This window comes from Chiloscyllium punctatum, chromosome 9, assembly GCF_047496795.1.
Source record: "Chiloscyllium punctatum isolate Juve2018m chromosome 9, sChiPun1.3, whole genome shotgun sequence".
NCBI classification, from domain to species: domain Eukaryota; kingdom Metazoa; phylum Chordata; class Chondrichthyes; order Orectolobiformes; family Hemiscylliidae; genus Chiloscyllium; species Chiloscyllium punctatum.
Window position 1 is genome coordinate 81,044,822 of NC_092747.1, and position 21,639 is coordinate 81,066,460.

General features: G+C 41.1%; 1 protein-coding gene across 7 annotated transcripts in view; it reads left to right on the forward strand.

Moving 5' to 3' along the window:
• Positions 1-645: 645 nt before the first annotated feature.
• The window catches only part of bcl9 (BCL9 transcription coactivator), a 263,026-nt gene continuing 242,032 nt past the window's right edge, over positions 646-21,639 (forward strand). For 6 of the 7 annotated variants that reach the window (XM_072577888.1, XM_072577890.1, XM_072577889.1 and 3 more), the window contains exons 1-2: positions 646-1,020; positions 9,125-9,229. The gene's annotated coding sequence lies outside the window, so the exon portion shown is untranslated. The remainder of the gene's footprint in view (positions 1,021-9,124; positions 9,230-21,639) is intronic. The other variant, XM_072577894.1, reaches the window with a different exon arrangement.

Below are 21,639 nucleotides of genomic sequence, written 5' to 3' on the forward strand. Positions count from 1 at the left end.
AGCCGGGAGAGCCTCTCCAAGTTTGTTATGTGGAACTGCTGAAATTCCTGAACCTTTCTTAATTTCCCTTTCTGCTCAACTTGGCAATAATCCACACACTGGTACAACAGTGGTTTTCCACATGCTGGACAGTGTTCATTCATGGTATAACTGGCACCCTCTTGTCTTCTGGAAGGGAGTAGAGTGTCATGAGGGGAATTAACAGTGAAAGGAAATCTCACATTGAATTGTTCTTTTTTTTCCCCAAGTTAGTGCAGCCTACAGTGTCCTTAAACTGATTCTTATCTGAGGCCTTATAGATTTTTTAAGTTGTCCTTTCATTTTAATGTCCACTTATATATTTCCCCTTATCAAGCAATAATTGTGTTTCAATGAAAAGCTGGGCACTGAAGAGTCTTTCTAGATTTTTACCTGATCATTGATTTAGCTGTTTTTGTACATGCTATTAATTCAATTTAGAAAATAGCGGTCTGATCTGCAGATTTCTTGCATTGGAAGAGAACCCCTATGATTATAGGCTTTAAAATTATTCCTTGCTTTTACTTATTTTTCCCTTCAGCTTCTCCTCAAATAGTCCCTATTGACAGTCCTGAGGTCCAAACTGACTGGATGAACAGATTTGCCCCTCCCCCTCAGACACAATGTAGTGCAGGCTGGATAGTAGTCAAGCAGCCTGGAACCTGATTGAAGAGCTCGGCTTGCTGTCAGCTCGGAGTTTGCATTCTGCAGAGGCTGTCTTGTTTGTGGCTTGTCAGCAATTGCTTGCGACAAGGTTCTTTGCCATGTGTGAAAGCAACTTGGCATGAATGCAGGGCTGTACCATGTCTCACACCCTGATGGGGGTGGGGGGGAAGGAAAGGATCAGTCCAGAACAGATAATAGGCCACAAAGTATTCCCCCAAAATTGCTTTGATATTGCCTCAGTGTCTTAATGTTAAGGGGGCCAGAGTTTGTGAAAAAGGGGTCTTGGTGTTCATTTTCTCAGCTGCACTGAACCTGAAGTAATCATTGAAACAGAAGGTAAGTGTCCTAAGTCTCCATTCTGTAGCAATGCTTTAGTGAATTGTCTGCTGTTTCTGCACTGATTAGCTTTATATGTAGTCTGCTGTTTGCACCATCAAATACTCACCCTTAAACAACATATCACTGCAGTCAGTATGCTGCTGAATCTCCTACAGGGTGCCTAAGTCTTAAGACGGCCTCTTTCAGCTGGGACTCTGCTGTAAAGTCTGGCTCGGTCAATTTGCTGCAACACAATGGCCCCTTGCAGGCCTCAGAATACTGTACAATTCTTTCAGTGAAGGGTGTTGACTGCTTGAGTGGTAGCAGTGATTACATTGCATTGGAGTCACACAGGCCTAATTCGTGAGAGTACCAGCATAGCTTTTCTTGTCAGGAATACATTGTTTAATTTTAGTATCTGTGATATAGCGCGATATTAGCTATTTGACGAGGTGTGATTCTAAGTTTTAGTTTTGCATTTGTATTTTTGAGACACAGAACACCTGGCTTTTTAAAATTGGAATTGTAGCTAGCATGATCCTGAAGTTTTGATTTAAGCTGTCTGACAAAAAGATGTATTGTTGCACATGGATCAAATACTCACCCACCAAATCCTTTGTTGAATTGTAATTTATGAACAAAATGCAAAACTTCTAGTAAGGATAGCTTGCCTGTTGCCCCACTGGGCTTTGACTTGAGGTTTTATTTTGTAACAGTTTAAAACAGACTTCAACCTGATTTGCAAAGGAATCAATATATATTTAGTCCAACTGTATTTTAATGATACATTTCTAACGTCATCCTAATATGCAGTAATATATAGAATAGCCATACCTCTTAAGACGTATCTAAATATATAATGTGAAAGACAAAGCGGGTAAGGATGGGAATCCAGCATCTCTGATTCTGACTGCATTTAGCAAAACATTATTTCTGCCACTAACTGATGAAAACCATAAGGTGGATGTAATTGTTTTTAACATTTAATAATCGTTTCTGTATATTGGTCAAGCTCTAAACCAATTCCGAGTCAGGTAATTAAACAACAAAGAGTTTAAAATGCTCTTCCTCTATTAGCAGAGATTGGATTTACAGTAAAATTTGACCTTCATCTCTGTGAGTGGGAAATTGACATTTCTATCAATGCGACCCACCTGCAATGATATTTAGACACCCAGTTGCATGACCATTATAAGTTGTCAGAGAATGTTTGCATTTCGGGTTAATGTCTGATGCATTCCTTATTTTCTCTATTGCATTCCCCTTATCTTTCTTGCATCTGTAAATCCTGTATCACCTGATTAATGCCTGATAAATTAAAAGTGCTTGTCATATGCTAACATACCTTTGCATGCAAACTGTGACGGACACACATAGTCATATTATTTATATCAGACATGAGTGCCTCAGAGATGCTCAGCATTATATGCCAGACAGCTCTCCAGGTACAATTGCAACATGTGGATTGAAGCACCTCACCGCTCTATACAAAGATTTCAACTTATTGGCTGACAAATAATTGGATGTAAAAGAATATTAAGAGGAATAATGTACAAAGGTACATTACTATATTCTTGAAGAAAATACACATTTATACTCTCTCCAACCCTTTTTCTTAAAAGTGCAAGTATATTAATTCATCACTCTGATTAGGACATATGTTGTGGTTATGCTGTTATCCAGGATATGGATTACAGGGGAACTGCTGATATAATGAGTTTAGAATCCTATCTTAGTAAACTTTTTAATTGTGCTTGAAAGTTCCTTAAAATTACAAATAAAGTTAAAATTTCTGTTAATCCCCAAACGCTGCAAATTGCTGACATTAACAGAACTTGGTATTCTGATCTGCCAATGAGGCAACAGCCACTTCCAAACTTTAAGAGAGTTTCATTCTGAATTGAGAAAACTGGTGATGAGCAGAGAAAGAAAAGAGCCAGCTGCATTTGCTCAGGAACACGTATGGCATATATCTAGGTGAAAGAATAATTTTACTTGTGCCATGTAGGTTCACTTCAACCTAATTTCATCGATTTTTCTCTATTTGGTAAAATATCAGTAAAAGCATTTTGATAGAATGATACAGCCTAGTGAATAGCTATTCAGCGTGATATTTGGGCCTCCTCAAATATTCAAACAGTCCATGTCCAAATGCAGCAATACCTGCACAATATCCAGACTTGGTCTGACAACTGGCAAGTAACATTTATGCCACACAAATGCCAGGCAAAAAGTATCTACAACAGAGAGAATCAAACCATCTTCCCTTGGTACTTAATGGCATCACCATCACTGAAGTCCACATTATCAGTATCCTAAGGATTACCATTAACCAGAAATGGAATTGGACAAACCATATAAATATACTGGCCTCAAAAACAGGGTAGAGATTAGGAATCATGCAGGCAGCTATCACTAACAAGGCACAAATCACTGAAGAAGTACTCATCACTTGCCTGGGTGAGTGCAGCTCCAGCAACACTCAAAAAGCTCAATGTCAACCAGAATAAAGCAGCCCACTTGATTGAGACCCCATCCATCATTTTAAACCTTCATTCCCTTCACTACTGATGCAACATGTTATGACTGTGTGCCAGCCACAAGCTCCAGTGTTATAACTTGTCAAAGGCACCATTAACAACATCATTCAAACATTCTCTAAGGACACAAGCAGCAGTTGCTTTGGAGCACCACTTGCCACAAGTTCCTCTCCAAGCCATAAAGTATCATAACTTGGGAAATATAGAGCTGTAGCCATTGAAGAAAGTGGCTTCAGGATTATTAGGGATGAGCAATAAATGTTGCTCTTGCCAACAATCCTTGCATTAAAAAAAGAATAAAAACAACTGTGTCTACTTCGCTGCAACTTTCCATGAGCGGCATTACCCTGTTCCTTCCCCATGATCTAGCTGTGTTACCTCCTTCAAACCTTTAATCTGTCCTCTTGAAGAAGTTATTATGAAATCTACTAATGCAACAACCTTCTCAGGTAGTGTTCCCAGATCCATATAATTCACTGAATTTGTACTGAAGATTTTCATTTCAGGTGTGGTTGTTTTGAAGATTGTTATATCTGTGCCCATGGATTCCTGACTCTTCTGTCAATGGAAATAGAGTAAATAAGCAAGGTTTTTCAATACCACTCAGAATTTTTAAGGCCTTTATTAAATTTGCTTTTAACATCAAGTGAATTATCTCCTCTGCTTAAGGCTCTCATTTCAAATACCTAAGGCACTCTTTCCAAACCTGCACATCTTCCCTGAAGGATGAAATATTGAAAAAAAGACATTAAAAGCTTCAGTAAGTATAAAAAAGTGAGATATAAAGTAAACATTGTATCGTCAGATGATGAGACAAAGGAATTTGTTTGTTTATATAAATGATTTGGATGAGAATTTAGGAGATGTGGTTAGTAAGTTTGCTGATGATTCCAAAATTGGTGGTATGGTGGACAGTAAAGAAGGCTATCAGTTGGGCTAATGGGCAGAGAAGTGGCAGTTGGAGTTTAACCTAGATACATGTGAGGTATTGCATTTTGGTAAGACAAACCAGGGCGGGACTTACATAGTCAATGATAGGGCCCTGGTGAGTATTGTTGAACACAGGGACCTAGGGTTGCAGGTTCATAGTTCTTTGAAAGTAGTGCCACAAATAGACAGGCTGGTGAAGAAGGTGTTGGTATGCTCCCTTTCAGGGCATTGAGTATAGGAGTTAGAATGTCATGTTGTGGCTGTATAGACATGTGTGAGGCCACTTTTAGAATACTGTGTACAATTATGATCATCTTGTTACAGGAAGGATGATGTTAAACTAGAAAGGGTGCAGAAAACATTTACCAGAATGTTGCTGGGACTGGAGGGTTTGAGTTATAAGAAGAGTTGAATAGGCTGGGATTTCTTTCCCTGGAGCATTGGAGGCTGAAGGGTGACCTTCTAGAGGTTTCTCAAATCATGAGGGGCATAGATAAGGTGAATAGCCAATGTCTTTTTCCAAGGGTAGGGGACTCCAAAACTAGAGGGCATATGTTTCAGGTGAGAGTGGAAGAATTTAAAAGGGACCTGAGGGGCAACTTTTTCACACAGAGGGTGGTACTTGGAAAATAATGAGTGGCAAGAGGTATGGACAATGATAACATTTGGACAGGTACATGAGTGGGAACAGTTTAGAGGGATCGTGATCAAATGCATGCAAATAGGACTAGTTCAGTTTGACATTCTTGGTCGGCATGGAAGAGTTAAACCAAAGGGTATGTTTCCTATGACTGTATAATTAATAATAGGAAATGAGGAAATTGCAGACACATTGAATATCTGTCTTCATTGTAGAATGCACAACAAAAGAATAGTAATAAAGCAAATCAAAGAACAAAGGGAGGGTACAACTTAAAATGATAATTATCGTGAGGGTAGGTTGTGACCTGATGCTTGTGCAAGCCATGTTGCCTCTAATGAATTCATGAATTCATGTAAGAAGTAGGAGACCTAGCACAAGTTTCTCAACTTTACACGTTCGACCTAACTAATTTGACTAAGTGTAAGGGGAAGTCCTGATTCTCTACCAGGGCAGGAGAGGAGCAGGAGAGACATCCCTCAACGTACATACCTGGTCATATTTGTTATCAACAGGGCAACTGTCGTTTCAGCAAGGCTCTTCTAACTTATTGTCTGGGGACAAATCTGACACTGGATTTGGGTGAAACTTCAGTACACCTGCAAACTAGTCACACGCAGCAGCAGCAGCAGTGACAATGGCAAAGGGTCCTGAAGATGCAAGAGCTATTAGCTGGAGACAACATGAAGCTGGGAAAGAAGGGCCAGAGATATCCAGAGTACCATCTATATGGCAGCAGGTTACTTGCAGGAGGAATATCTACAGAGGCAAAAACATCTGTGCTTTTCTCAAGGACAACTTGGCCACAAGATCAACTTGCCACCATGATACAGCCGTTGTGCCATATATTGCAGTGACTCACATTTTCTTCACTGCTATTGACCTCTGCTGGCTAGCCCGTTCATTTGTGCATCTCAGAAGTTGACCGAGGCCTATGCACGACTGCGGCCCATTTTCTAAAGTTCAAAGCCAAGTGATCTTGCAAACGTAGAGAACAACCACATTCAGAGCCAGCAGTACAGCATCAGCACCTCTCGCTTTGTCCAAAGTAAACGAGTCAACATCTTTGCTAAACTCCTCCACTGTGAGTTCAATATTCAGCTCTACTCTGTCACATAATCTTTCAATGAAGTCTATGGTATTTCTATGGAGTATGTTCCTTGGTAACAGTTTACTCTCTAAAGTACAACTTGAGATGGTGCTTTACTCTTCTCTTGATTGTTTATTGCAGTTGGTAATGATTCCCTTTCCTTTGTTTTCAGTGGAACTGTTATTGCTGATGGATCTGTTGTCTTTTTTTATCTTTTCATACAATGTCATAGCGCATCTGGATTACCTGGCACTGTTGTTGACATTAGTCATTGGTGCACTGCCTAGCAGTCTGTTGGACTTAATTTTGAGTGGCTCTTAGTGTAGTCAGAATTGTCTTGCTTGTATCTCTCTTGTAATTAATCAGAATAGATCATTTGACTTCAGTGACAATGACATGGTGATACTAGTTTTGAATTAGTATTTCAACATAGAGCCAATAGAGTCTTACGCACGGACACAGACCCTTTGGCCTAACCAGACCATGCTGAATATAATTCCAAACTAAATTAGTCCCATTTGCCTACTCTTGGCCCATAACTCTCCAAACTTTCTGATTCATTTACATATCTAAACATCTTTTAATTATGATAATTGTACCTACATCTACTACTTCCTCAGGAAGTTCATTCCACATACGGACCACCCTCTGTATAAAAACATTTTTTAAAATCTCTCTCCTCTCACCTTAAAAATGTACCTCCTGGTCTTGAAATCCCCCATCCTAGGGAAAAGACAACTCCCATTAACTCTGTATATACTCCTAATTATTTTTAAAACTTTTATAAGGTCGCCTCTCAACTCCCACGCTGCAGTGAAAAATGTCCTAGCCTATCTAGCCTTTCTTTATAACTCAAATCTTCCATATCTGGCAACATCCTGGTAAATCTCTTCTGAAGCCTCTTCAGCTTAATAATATGCTTCCTTTAACTGGGTGACCAGAATTGGACACAGTATTTTAGAAGAGGCCTCACCAATGTCCTGTACAACCTCAACATGACTTCCCAACTCCTTTATTCAAAGGACTGAACAATGAAGCCAAGCATGCCAAAAGACATTTTAAGTACCCTCTCTATATGTGATACAAACTTAGCCCTATCCTTGTTTGTACCACAACACAATACCTTGCAATTATACAGATTGAACTCCAGCTGCCATTTTGAAGCCCTATTTTATCGAGATCCCTTCATAATCTTAGAAAACCTTAACCGTCTACTATGCTGCTGGTTTTGGTGTCATCCACAAACTTACTAACTATGCCTTCTTATATTCTCATCCAAATTATTTATATAAATGACAAACAAAAGAGGACCCAGAACTGATCCGTATGGTACACTGCTGGTGACAGGTCTCCAGTCCGAAAAACAACCCTCCACCACCACTCTTTGTCTTCTGCTGTTTAGCCAATTATCTATACAGTTGGAAAACTCACTCTGAACCCCATGTGACCTAACTTTATGAATTAGTCTACCATGCAGAACAAAGTTTGCTGCTTTATCCTCATCAAACTTTTTGTTAACTTACTTAAATATTTAATCAAGTTTGTGAGACATGAATTTCCGCCCACAAAACCACGCTGACTATCCATAATTAGTTTTTGCCTCTCAAAATGTCCATAACTCCCATCTTTTAGAATCACCTCCAATAATTTACCCGCAACCCAAGTCAAACTCAGGTCCATAGTTCCCCAGTTTCTCCTTACAACTTTTCAACAACAAAGATACAACACTAGCCACCCTCCAAAGTTGTACTTATCAGACTGCAAACTTATTGCCTGAAACTCTCTTAACATTTAAATCGTATTTAGTTATTCACTTGTGTTGCCATTTTTGCTCGGGCTAAAGGCTAAGATTTGAAAAATGGAATTATGAGACAAGAGATTTTTGTTGACTGACATGGACATCATTGACTGAATGGTTGCTTTTTTGAAGTGTCAGTGAGGTTTTGGCTGAATGTATCCGTCCAAATTGTAGTGTATTTTCAGAATCACAAGTTTATTGCAACACAGAAAGAGACCAGCCTGCTGAATGTGTAATAGCTGTCTTAATCAGCAACTAATTTAGTGCCACTTATCTCCCTTTTCACAGAGCACTGTACCTTCTTCCTTTACCGGTAGTAATTTGATTGCCTACTGAAAGTCTTGGTTGAACCTAGCCCTATCACACTCTCAGGAAGTGTATTCCCACTTTTTCTTCAGATTAGAGTCCCTACAGTATGGAAATAGGCCCTTCAGCCCAGATCCTAACTACTCATTGTGAAAGGTTTCTCCTCATATCACCATTGAATCTTTTCTATCATTCTCTGTCCTTCAGTCAATGAGAAACATTTCTCATTGTCTAATCTGTCCAGCCCCCTCATGATTCTATCAAATTTCCTCTCCACCTTCTCTTCGGTAAGAAAAACAATCCCAACTTTTCCAATATATGCACAAAACTTGCTTTTGATTTTTTTTCTGCACTCTCCCTAATGCTTTCTTATCTGCTTTAAAGTGATTGACTTTTATCTGATCTTTACTTACACTATACAGCAACCTGTCAAATCTATTTAAAGAGTTATGCTATCCTCCTCATAATATTTTCAAGTCATTTTAATCTGCAGTTATTGAAATTGACTCCTATACCTCAAGGTCCAGGCCATGAGAAAAAGTAATAAGGTCCCATCACTGACTTCTGGCAGCTCAAACTTTCCTCCAGCCTGAAAAATACCCATTGACGATTATCCTACTTCCCATCCTTCAGTCAATTCCATATCCATGTTTTTGTATGAGTTCCAACTTTGATCATTTGTACTATTGAAAATTTGGTGTTGTTCATGTCTTGTTACATTTGGACATGAACTGTTTTAGTATCTTGAGTATTTGTGAATGCGCAATGTTCAGCGCCAATTATCACTGAACATCCCTACTTCTGACCTTACTCTGCAGGGAAGGTCATTAATAAAGCAGCTGAAGAAGGTTGGGACTAGGACATGACTCGAGAGATCTGAAGCTAAGATCTGCAGCAAAGATATCCATCTTTCTTTTCACCAGGTATGATTCTAACCAATGAAAAGATTTTTTCCCCTGATTCACAACAACTCAATTTTTTAATAAGGTTTCTTGATACTACATTTAGTCAAATACCAGCATGATATTGTTTTCACCTTTTTCATAATGGAGGTTAGCAACTTAGCTGAGTGGTGGAACCTAAAATAAGTGTCAGAGAGCAGGTCATTTCTGAACATGTGCTTCTAATAGAGCTGTTCTAGTCTCTTTCTATTGCTTTGCTTATTATAGATGGATGGGGCTTTACTTGTCTGGATTAGATTTGTCTTGTCCTTGTGGATCTTAAAAATCTTGATAATGTGGCACAGTTGTTGCCATTGTCAATAATCATCTATTGTCAGGATGTTCTGGGGTTGTCTAGATCCGTATTGAAGTATTCAAGCGGTCCTGTGTTGTAGCTTCACCAAGTTAAAACACCTCATTTTTAGGTACACCTGATACTCCTGGAATGTCTTCCAGTGCACTTAGAGTCATAGAGATGTGCAGCATGGAAACACACCCTTCGGTCCAACCTGTCCATGCCGATCAGATATCCCAACCCAATCTAGTCCCACCTGCCAGCACCTGGTCCATATCCCTCAAAACCCTTCCTATTCATATACCCACCCAGCTGTCTTTTAAATGTTACAGTTGTACCAGCCTCCACCACTTCTCTGGCAGCTCATTCCATACACATACCACCCTCTCCGTGAAAGAGTTGACCCTTAGGTCTCTTATATGTTTCCCCCTCACCTAAACCTATGCCGTCTAATTCTGGATTCCCCCACCCCAGGGAAAAGACTTTGTCTATTTATCCTATCCATGTCCCTCATAATTTTGTAAACCTCTATAAGGTCATTCCCTCAGCCTCCAACGCTCCACGGAAAACAGCCCCAGCCTGTTCAGCCTCTCCCTCAAGCTCAAATCCTTCAACCCTGGCAACATCTTTGTAAATCATGTTTCACAACAGCTTTCTGAAAGGAAGGAGAATTACATGCAATATTCCAAAACTGTCCTAACCAATATCCTGTACAGCGGCAACATGACCTCCCAACTCCTGTACTCAATACTCTGACCGATAAAGGAAAGCATACCAAATGCCTTCTTCACTATCCTATCTACCTGCAACTCCACTTTCAAGGAGCTATGAACCTTCACTCCAAGGTCTCTTTGTTCAGCAACACTCCCTAGGACCTTACCATTAAGGTGTATAAGTCCTGCTAAGATTTGCTTTCCCAAAATGCAGCAGCTCACATTTATCTAAATTAAACTCTATTTGCCACTTCTCAGCCCATTGGCCCATCTGATCAAGATCCTGTTGTAATCTGAGGTAACCTTCTTCACTGTCCACTACATCTCCAATTTTGGTGTCATCTGCAAACTTATTACCTCGACCTCTAATGCTCACATCCAAATCATTTATATAAATGATGAAAAGCAGTGGACCCAGCAACGATCCTTGTGGCACTCCACTGGTCACAGGCCTCCAGTCTGAAAAACAACCCTCCACCAACACCCTCTGTCTTCTACCTTTGAGCCAGTTCTGTATCCAAATGGCTAGTTCTCCCTATATTCCGTGAGATCTAACCTTGCTAACCAGTCTCACATGGGGAACCTTGTTGAACACCTTGCTGAAGTCCATTTGGATCACGTATACTGCGCTGCCCTCATCAATCCTCTTTGTTACTTCTTCAAAACACTCAGTCAGGTTTGTGAGACATGATGTCCCACGCACAAAACCATTTTGACTATTCCTAATCAGTCCTTGCTTTTCCAAATACATGTCCATCCTGTCCTTCAGGATTCCCTCCAACAACTTGCCCAGCACCGATGTCAGGCTCACTGGTCTATAGTTTCCTGGCTTGTCCTTACCACCCTTCTTAAACAGTGGCACCACTTTCGCCAACCTCTAGTCTTCTGGCACCTCAACTGTGACCACCAATGATACAAATATCTCAGTAAGAGGCTCAGAAATCACTTCACTAGTTTCCCATAGAGTTCTAGGGTACACCTGATCAGATCCTGGGGATTTATCCACCTTTATGCTTTTCAAGACTTCGAGCACTTCTTCCTCTGTAATATGGACATTTTTCAAGATGTCATCATCTATTTCCCTTTATTCTATGTCTTCCATATCCTTTTCCACAGTAAATACTGATGCAAGATACTTGTTCAGTATCGCCCCAATTTTCTTTGGCTCCACACAACGGCTGCCTTGTTGATCTTTGAGGGGCCCTATTCTCTCCCTAGTTACTCTTTTGTATTTGTAAAAACCCTTTGGATTCTCCTTAATTCTATTTGCCAACACTACCTCATGTCCCATTTTTGCCCTCCTGATTTCCCTCTTAAGTATACTCCTATAGCCTTTATATTTTTCTAAAGATTCACTCGATCTATCCTGTCTATACCTGACATGTGCTTCCTTTTTTTTTCTTAACCAAACTCTCAATTTCTTTAGTCATCCAGCATTCCCTATACCACTCCCCCCGTTACCATGCCCCAGGTACAATGGTAGGATGAAGTCATCCTCTGAGATAATGTAAATATAAATGCCCTAATCCTGGAGAATCATTTTGCAAACAAATTCCTGACTCCGTGATTCCCCAAGACAATGTGGATGTGATATGCTTCAGTATTGGGGGATGATCACACAAACTAATTTGATTGGCTGGAGATGGCAATGAAAGCATTTCTGAATGGAAAGGACTGAATGAGAGTTTCATTTGATAATAGCAGGAGAGTAGTAGTAAATGGCTGCCCAAATGAAGTGTGAATCATCCACATTCCTGCATGACTGTCCCCCCCCCCCCCCCCCCCATCCTCTTCCAGAATGTTCAGCTTCTTGGATAATGACAGTACAATTTAACCGTTTAACAATACATTAATGTCCAAAGAGTTGATACAATTTAATCTTTTAACATTATAAGTTGATACAGTTCAGGGTCAATCACATTGCTGGGGTCTCGAATCACATGCAGGCCACACCAGGGAAGGATGGTAAATTACCTTCCTTAAAAAGGATGTTAGTAAACCAGATGGGCTTTGGTGATCATTTTGTGAATTCATTGTTAAGTCTAGCTTTTACTTTCAGATTTGCAGGAATTGTAGTGTATTAATTGGACATTAATTTGTATTAACAAATTAATTCCATCAGCTGCTATAGTGGGAATTGAACCCCTGTCTCCAGGATGTTGGTATGGGCCCCTGACTTAGGCATTTAGTGAACTTACCATTGCGCCAATTCCCACTAAGCTAGCATTGATGGTCAGTCAAAGCATCCTGACATTCACGGATTTTTTTAAAGTTGGACTTTTGTTTCCTTGCTCAGCAAAAACAGTATCTAATTCTTCACCTCAACTACAGTAGCTTCAGTCGTTGTAAAGTTTTAATCACATTCAGTAACACCATTCCTCATCAACGACTATATCCCATTTGATTTCTTTTGTATGTTTTGAATTCAACCAGTTCCATTGGACTAAAAAACTGTGAATGCTGGTATTCTGAAACAAACTAAGAATGCTAGAGAAACAGCAGCACTCGTTTCTGAAGAGGAGTCATATTCTGATTCAAAATGTAACTGCTTTCACTCCATAGATGCTGCCAGACCTGCTGAGTTTCTCCAGCAATTTCTAATTTTGTTTCACTGAACTGGTCTGACATCACTGGCAGTGGCAGAACTTCATCTCCCACCAAATAATTTTCTGGTGTATCATCAACACTGTTAACAGACAAACTTTAACACAATTCACATTATAAAGTGCTAGAAACGAAGTTAACTTGATGCAATGGAGCTGTTATATCTTCCCATTGATACCATTAATTAATACGCACTTAAGTAGCAAATCTTTGAAAGAGATTTTCCCTTTACCAACAGCAATTGGTCAGGCTCCATAAGAATATTATTTTTGTTTTCTTGCTGTACAGGGCAGAACCAAAGAGACTTTACAATTGGGACACAAAATTCTTATCATCCCCTAATTTTTCATCTTTTCTGATAGTAAATACATTGGAAGATACTTTTCACACTCCTCAGAGTAATGAGAGAAACAGTATCTGTCTCTTCATTTGTGCTCTTTCCCTCACTGTAATTGGGGAGATACAGGACCAGAGAATTCAGGTCAAAACAAAAAAAAGGAACAGCGATTGCTAGAAATCAGAAAACCAAAACAGAAATGGCTAGAAAAACTCAGCAAGTCTGACACCATCTGTGGATCGAAGCTAGAGTTTACACTTTGGGTCCAGTGATCCTTTTTCAGAACTGTTCGTGTCATTGAACTGAAGCTGCCAGACCTGCTGAGTTCTTCCAACAACTTCTGTTTTTGTTTGTGTTTAAAATCTGATCATTCATGGTCTCATCAAATGGCAGAGCAGGTCCAATTGGCCAACTGACCTTCTCTGGCTCCTTGTCCATCTGTTCACATTCCGTTCATATCAAATCTCTTCCTTCTCCAAGTCTTGTGTCGTTTTGCTATCAATGGTCCACTGCTTCCAAAATGTTTGTGAGACAACCAATTGTCATGAGTAACAACTGCAGTAGCACTTCACACCTTTAGGTCATGACCTTATTCCCAAGAAGGCAGTATTTTTAAACTCCACAAAAGTCTGATTCTGCCTCTTTCTCTGATTTTCAAACTTTTGTCTGTATCTGGTATTGTGGTATTGTTGAAAAATGATACATTTAGTTGAAGCTTTTTATCTTGGATTCATCAAGGCAATTTGCAAGAATACCAAATCAAGCATAAACCACTATTAGAGGAGAGTACTGATTGTTTGGCAGGTATACCCTCATTGGTAAAGGTTTTACCATGGCAAATGGAATGTTAGTGATGACTCACAATTAACTACCTTATTTTGGTTAAATTTTAATCTGGGCAGATTGATGCTGATTGGTCAGGGTATTGCACTGAGAAATGAAACAGACAACAGCTGACATCTGCTTTGTTGAGTTGGAACAGATGCAGTGTGCGTACATGTTCTTTTGTACGGACATTTGTACGTATTGGAAGCTGCGTATATTATTACACAGCTTGCTTTCTGTCTCTGTGAAGTTTGCACATCTCCCCGTGTCTGCTCGGGATCCCCTCAGCCCAAGAATGTGCGGATTAGGTGGATTAACCATGGAAATGAAGGATTACAGGGATAGGGTGGGGAGATGGGATGCTCTTCTGAGGGTCAGTGTGGACTCACTGGGCCTGATGACCTGCTTCTACACTGTCAGGATTCTATGATGCCACTGTGTGGCATTGTTCAGTATCACCAACATACCAGCAGCATGTGTCAGCAATTTGCATGACCAACATTTTGCATGTATGTCATGCAAACAGAAATGTCTGAATTTCAAAGGGGAACAATTTCTGGTATGGTGAGGTGAACTACAGTTAGTCAGGGATATCGTCACAGTCAGTCAAGGGGCTGGCTTGGATGATTCCTCCACAAGGAGTAAGTTATAAGAAGTCAAGCTCTAGATTAGAGTGGTGCTGGAAAAGCACAGCAGGTCAGGCAACATCCGAGGAGCAGGAAAATCTGAAGGGCTTTTGCCTGAAACATTGATTTCCAGCACCACCCTAATCTAGACTCTGATTCCCAGCATCTGCAGTTCTCACTTTTACCGATAATCAGTCAAGCGTTTGGTCCTGTTAGAATCAGGGGATCTGTGTCCTAGCACTGTGGGGATTTGGGCAGGTCAGCCCAGAAGGTCAACTGGAACCAATCTGGGGACCACAGCTCAACCAGAGAGTGGTAGAGACACCAATCTATGGGTAGGCCAAAGTTCCCTACAATGAGAAAAAGGGAGGAATTGAATCTGATGGAAGTGGAAAGGAGAGGTGTTAGTGATGATGTGGGGGCAGGAGAGGTGGTGAGGTAACCCCAAGTAAACAGAAAATGCAGAGGCAAGAAGGGTTACTAATTTGGGAGGTTGAGGTGGGTGAAAGATGTTGAGTGGACATACTACAGCAACAATGAGAGTTGTTGCCAATGAGCCTTGGTGAAGTGTGTGCAGTGGCAGAAGTCAAGTGAAGGTGAGGAAGGAGAGAGAAGACTGTGGCATGTAGCCTTGCAGGCATCGAAGATTTCCTTTCAGCTGTACTGAGTGCCCCACTTACCGGGACACTGTGCTGACTCGGGCTGTGGTTTGGGTCCAGACTGACTGTTTCTGGTAAAGTAGCCTTGTGGGATATTCCACAGGAAAAAGGAAGGCCTTCCTCTCCACCAAGACATCCGGGCCCCTACTACCAAAGTGAAGAGCTAATTTTCCTTTCTTCTGAGCCATGTCCTGAATCTAGAAGATCAAGCACCACAATTTGAGAGTCAGTTCCTGATTTGCAGTGTCATCCGTGTAAAGGGAGGTCATGCCTGACAAACCTGTTGGAAAAAAATTTTTTGAAGAGGTAACAAGTAGGTTAGACCAGGGGAACCCAGTGGATGTGGTCTATCTGGACTTTCAAAAGGCCTTTGATAAGGTGCCACACGGGAGACTGCTGAGCAAGGTGAGGGCCCATGGTGTTCGAGGTGAGCTGCTGGGATGGATTGAGGATTGGCTATCTAACAGAAGGCAGAGAGTTGGGATAAAAGGTTCTTTTTCAGAATGGCAGCCGGGGACGAGCGGTGTCCCGCAGGGTTCGGTGCTGGGGCCACAGCTGTTCGCATTATATATTAATGATTTGGATGAGGGAACCGGGGGCATTCTAGCGAAGTTTGCCGATGATACAAAGTTAGGTAGACAGGCAGGTAGTACTGAGGAAGTGGGGAGGCTACAGAAGGATCTAGACAGGTTGGGAGAGTGGTCCAGGAAATGGCTGATGGAATTTAACGTGAGCAAGTGCGAGGTCTTGCACTTTGGCAAAAAGAATATAGGAATGGACTACTTTCTAAATGGTGAGAAACTTAATAAAGCCAAAGCACAAAGGGATCTGGGAGTGCTAGTCGAGGATTCTCTAAAGGTAAACATGCAGGTTGAGTCTGTGATTAAGAAAGCGAATGCAATGTTGTCTCTTATCTCAAGAGGGTTGGAATATAAAAGCAGAGATGTACTACTAAGACTTTATAAAGCTCTGGTTAGGCCCCATTTGGAGTACTGTGTCCAGTTTTGGTCCCCACACCTCAGGAAGGACATACTGGCACTGGAACGTTTCCAGCGGAGATTCACACGGATGATCCCTGGAATGACAGGTCTAGCATATGAGGAACGGCTGAGGATACTGGGATTGTATTCGTTGGAGTTTAGAAGATTAAGGGGAGATCTAATAGAGACGTACAAAATAATACATGGCTTTGAAAAGGTGGATGCTAGAAAATTGTTTCTGTTAGGCGAGGAGACTAGGACCCGTGGACACAGCCTTAGAATTAGAGGGGGTCATTTCAGAACGGAAATGCGGAGACATTTCTTCAGCCAGAGAGTGGTGGGCCTGTGGAATTCATTGCCACGGAGTGCAGTGGAAGCTGGGACGCTAAATGTCTTCAAGGCCGAGATTGATAGGTTCTTGTTGTCTAGAGGAATTAAGGGCTACGGGGAGAACGCTGGCAAGTGGAGCTGAAATGCGCATCAGCCATGATTGAATGGCGGAGTGGACTCGATGGGCCGAATGGCCTTACTTCCACTCCTATGTCTTATGGTCTTATGGTCTGAAATGGGCTGTGTCTGGGCTTTAAATATGGTGCAGGCTGCATGATTGCCAGAGAGCCCCAGCAGTGGCTAGTACTTCTGTCTCTCTGACTGCAGCATTCTTTGAGTGGGTTGGGTACGTTTGGCGCTGCCCTTTTGGCACCGATCATTTGGCCCCATCGTTTTGGCTCTAAACTGTTTTGGCGCTCATTACTTTGGCGCTGAGCTGTTTTGGAGCCAATTCAGAATAAAAACAAAGTTTTGTTTGGTTAAAGAAGAGAGGATGACTAACGACTCAATGTAATTTTCTCAACTAGCAAGAGTTGATAGTCAAAGCTGTAATGACCCGCTGTAGATTCAAATCTCGTTTTGTAATCATTTTCTCATTTAACAATTGTTAATAGTCATCTATTGCCTTGATGATACTCAGGCCCCTCTGTCTTCATACTGGAAAGCTGTAATACAATTTTTTTTCTATTTTCTTGTACAGCCCACACCAGAAATGGCTGAAAACATTCTAAGCAAGAGAGACAAACCAAAATGTTCATACGATGGTTATCTATATAGAATATAGAACATAGAACAGTACAGCATAGAACAGGCCCTTCAGCCCACGATGTTGTGCTGACCACTGATCCTCATGTATGCACCCTCAAATTTCTGTGACCGTATGTATGTCGAGGAGTCTCTTAAATGTCCCCAATGACCCTGCCTCCACAACTGCTGCTGGCAATGCATTCCATGCTCTCACAACTCTCTGTGTAAAGAACCCGCCTCTGACATCCCCTCTATACTTTCCTCCAACCAGCTTAAAACTATGACCCCTCGTGTTAGTCATTTCTGCCCTGGGAAATAGTCTCTGGCTATCGACTCTATCTATGCCTCTCATAGATAGAGTCAACTACCTCAACTAGGTCCCCTCTTCTCCTCCTTTTCTCCAATGAAAAAAGTCCGAGCTCAGTCAACCTCTCCTTATAAAGTAAGCCCTCCAGTCCAGGCAGCATCTGATAAATGTAGCAAAATGTAGAAATTCGATTTTATAATGAATAGGTTAAAAATAATGAATAAAAAAGAATTAGATTTATTTCTTACAATGCAATAAAAACAAATTTCTTACAGGCTCTACAAGACTTTTTTAAAATTCTGAATTGGCTCCAAAACAGCTCAGCGCCAAATTAAGGAGCATCAAAACAGTTTAGAACCAAAATGGCAGGGCCAAATGATTGGCGCCAATAGGGCGGTGCCAAATAGTCTCATTCTGTCTTTGAGCAAGGTGCTCAAAATTCTGATTGCATAATTAATAAAGTGAAGAGTGGAAGATTGTGTGAGGAAAGTAGATCTGAGCCATGGTAGACTCAGTAGCAAGAACCTCCCTTGAGAAAACACCTTTTAAAAATGATAATGGGAAGATTTCGTCCAATGTATAATTGAAGCTTCTTTCCCTGTGGACAGCAAGTTTCCTTATTGTTTTTTCTTTTTGTATTTCAAGATTTTCCCTTTCTCCTCTTTGAAATAAAGTTATCAAGTTTTTCATTTTGCCTTGCATCAGAATTAGGACCTTTGCCTTTTTCTATTTCTTTCTTTTCCTAATTCCTGTTATTTTACTAGAACTGAGTCCTTGTTAACTCAAACTTTCTACTATCTGGATTACTCTTTCTACTATCTGGATTACTCTTTCTACTATCTGGATTATTCTTTCTCATGGATCAGATGTTGACACAATACATCAGCAACTCTGCGATTTGAGTTCGTACATTTAACTTTATTTCTATGGTATCTGCCACTGCTTTCAAATTAATCTTACCACTGTTGCAAAGCCTTTCACACGCAGGTTCACTCTTTTAAAAAATGTTCTGTAGCTATGCCAACTTTTACGTGAATACGGCAGAAAGAGCTGTGAAATATCATGCCACAGTTCCTCAGGGTAGTATCCTAGGTCTAAATATTTTCAGCTGTTTCATTAATGAACTTTCCTTCACCATAAAGTTCCGAAGTGGGGACATTCTCTGATGATTGCATAATGTTCAGCACCATTCACAAATCCTCAGATACCGAAGCAATCCATGTCTAAATGCAACATGTCCAAGATGATATTCAGGTTTCGGCTGAAAAAGGACAAGTAACCCAAGTCGCAGGCAATGCCCATCTCCAAAGAGAGAATTGAATATTTGTCCCTTGGAATTTGATAAGAGACAAAAAAAACCTGCAGATTCTGGAATCCAAGGTAGGCAAGCAGGGGACTGGGAGAACACAGCAAGCCAGGCAGCATAAGGAGGTAGAGAAGTCAATGTTTTGGGTGTAAACTTTCTTCAAGAGTGGGGGTGGGTGTAAAGGGAGCTGTAAATAAAGGGGGTGGAGGAAGCAGGGTGGTGAGGTGGAGATTGGTGGAGACAGGTAGAGGGTACAACCTGGTTGGTCGATGGTAAGGGTGAATCAAGAGTTTAAACAAAGAATTTTTACTTATTATTTATTCATGGGACGTGGGCATCCCAAGCTGGCCAGCATTTATTGCACATCTCAAGTTGCCTTTGTGAAAGCGGCAGTGAGCTGCCTTCTTGAACTGCTGTAGGTGGATGCACAATATGGCTGAGAGGAATGGAAGAGAGGGGGAGGGCTGGGAGGGAGTTGGGGGATGGGAAGGGAGGTGATTTGAAATTGGAGAACTCGATGTTGAATCCGCCAGGCTGTAGGCTGCCCTGGTGGAAGAGGAGGCGTCGTTCCTCCAATTTGCAGTTTGATTCATTGTGGCAATGGAGGCCAAGGATGATCATGTCAGAAGGGAGTGGGGAGGGGGATTAAAATGGGCGGTGACTGGGGGGTCTGGTTGGCCTCTGTGAGCCCAGCTGAGATGCTGGGCAAAACATTCACTTAGTTTATGTTTGGCATTTGATGGCATTAGCATCGTAAAAGCTCCCACTTTCGACATTCTTGGGGTTACCATTGACCAGAAATTGAACTGGGCTAGCTACATAAATTGTGTGTCTACAAGAGCAGGTCAGAGGCTAGAAATCCTGCAGTGAGTAATTCACCTCCTGATTCTCAAAGATGCAGTACTGCTTGCTTGCCTAGATGAATGCAGCTGCTTCAGCACACAGGATGCTTGACATCATCCAAGGTAATGGAAAGCAGACCACTTGGTTGGCAGCACATCCAAACATCCACTCCCTCCAACACTGATACTCAGTAGCTGCATTGTGTACCGTCTACAAAATGCACTGCAGAAATTCCAATCCAATCACAGCACATTCCAATCCCATCACCACTTCCACCTGGAAGGGCAAGGGCAGCAGGTACATGCAAACACTACCACCCTACAAGTTCTCCTCCAAGTCATTCACCCATTCTGACTTGGAAATATATTGTTTTATTCACTGTGTTTGGTCAAAGCCTGGAATTGCCTCTCTAATGATCTTGTGCATCCACCTACAGCAGTTCAAGAAGGCAGCTCACTGCCACTTTCACAAAGGCAACTTGGGATGTGCAATAAATGCTGGCCAGCTTGGGATGCCCACGTCCCATGAATAAATAATAAGTAAAAATTCTTTGTTTAAACTCTGGTAAATTCCAGTCGAATCATTCCTATCCTTTGGATGAGTGTCTAATTTGTTACGATCCCTGATGAGACTGATAGATGTTCAAAATATGTTTGAATTCCTGGTGATTGGATTAAAGGAATTGCAAGACAAGATTTCAAGTCTTATCACATTGATTGCAAACTGAATTCAACATTTCTTTGTTGCAATTAATACTACTGAAAATATCCTTCCAGCTTCAAATGGGCTTATGTGCATCCATTTCACTGAGTTGTAATGTCCATTAAAAGCTAATTCCCATTTTTATAGAGAATTCCTGAATTGGTTACTAGCAATAAAGCCCACTCCAGTGATTTAAACTCTCTGCCTTACTAGGATAAATATTCCTGCGTGGAGTACCAGGTATAGTACCTTTCTGACTAGAGACTGTTCTCTCTCCTAAACCATGCCTCTTAATTCACAATGAGGTAGTACACTCGCTGCTGAGTATACTAGCTGCAGACTTTTATCTGTCTGAGTTCTCTGTCTTGTGTTCTGAGTAGAAAGATTCTGTCTCAGAAAGTATGTCCACAGATCACCAGCTGCTTCACGTGAAAATTTTACACCTTGCTCTCAGTGAGTCTCATGTCCTCATGCCCCTAGTTTGTGAGACAGAATTTATATTGGATTATCTGATTGTCTTTGTTTCTCCATTTGAGCTTGCATTAAAGAGATGGTGCCAAAACAACACATAAAACCATAAGTTAGGCATTTCAAAGCACATTGTACACATCCTGCCATCTAATTTATTATACTCAATAGAGATAAGATTCTCTTGTCACATTTATCTATTTTATCATAGAATCCCTATTGTGTGGAAGCAGGGCATTCAGCCCATCAAGTCCACATTGACTCTCTGAAGAGTATCCCACCCAGACCCATCTCTTCCCCCATCCTATCCCTGCATTTCCCATGGCTAACCTACCTATCCTGCATAGCTTTGGACAGTGGGAGGAAACTGGAGTATCCAGAGAGAAACTCCATGCATACAGTCGCCTGAGGGTGGAATTGAGCCTAGTCCCTTGTGCTGTGACACAGCGTTGTTCACCACTGCACCACTTTGCCACCCATATTCTTTTTTAGTAAAAATATAAGGCGTAACCTGTAATAACAATAATATGTGGTGATACACATTTAAACTCCATCTTTCGAGTGCTCCTGCAGGCAAGAGTTTACTTTATTATTTATGGATTCACTTACTTTCAATCACTGCTAAAATCTCCTTTTTTTTATTTTTTGTA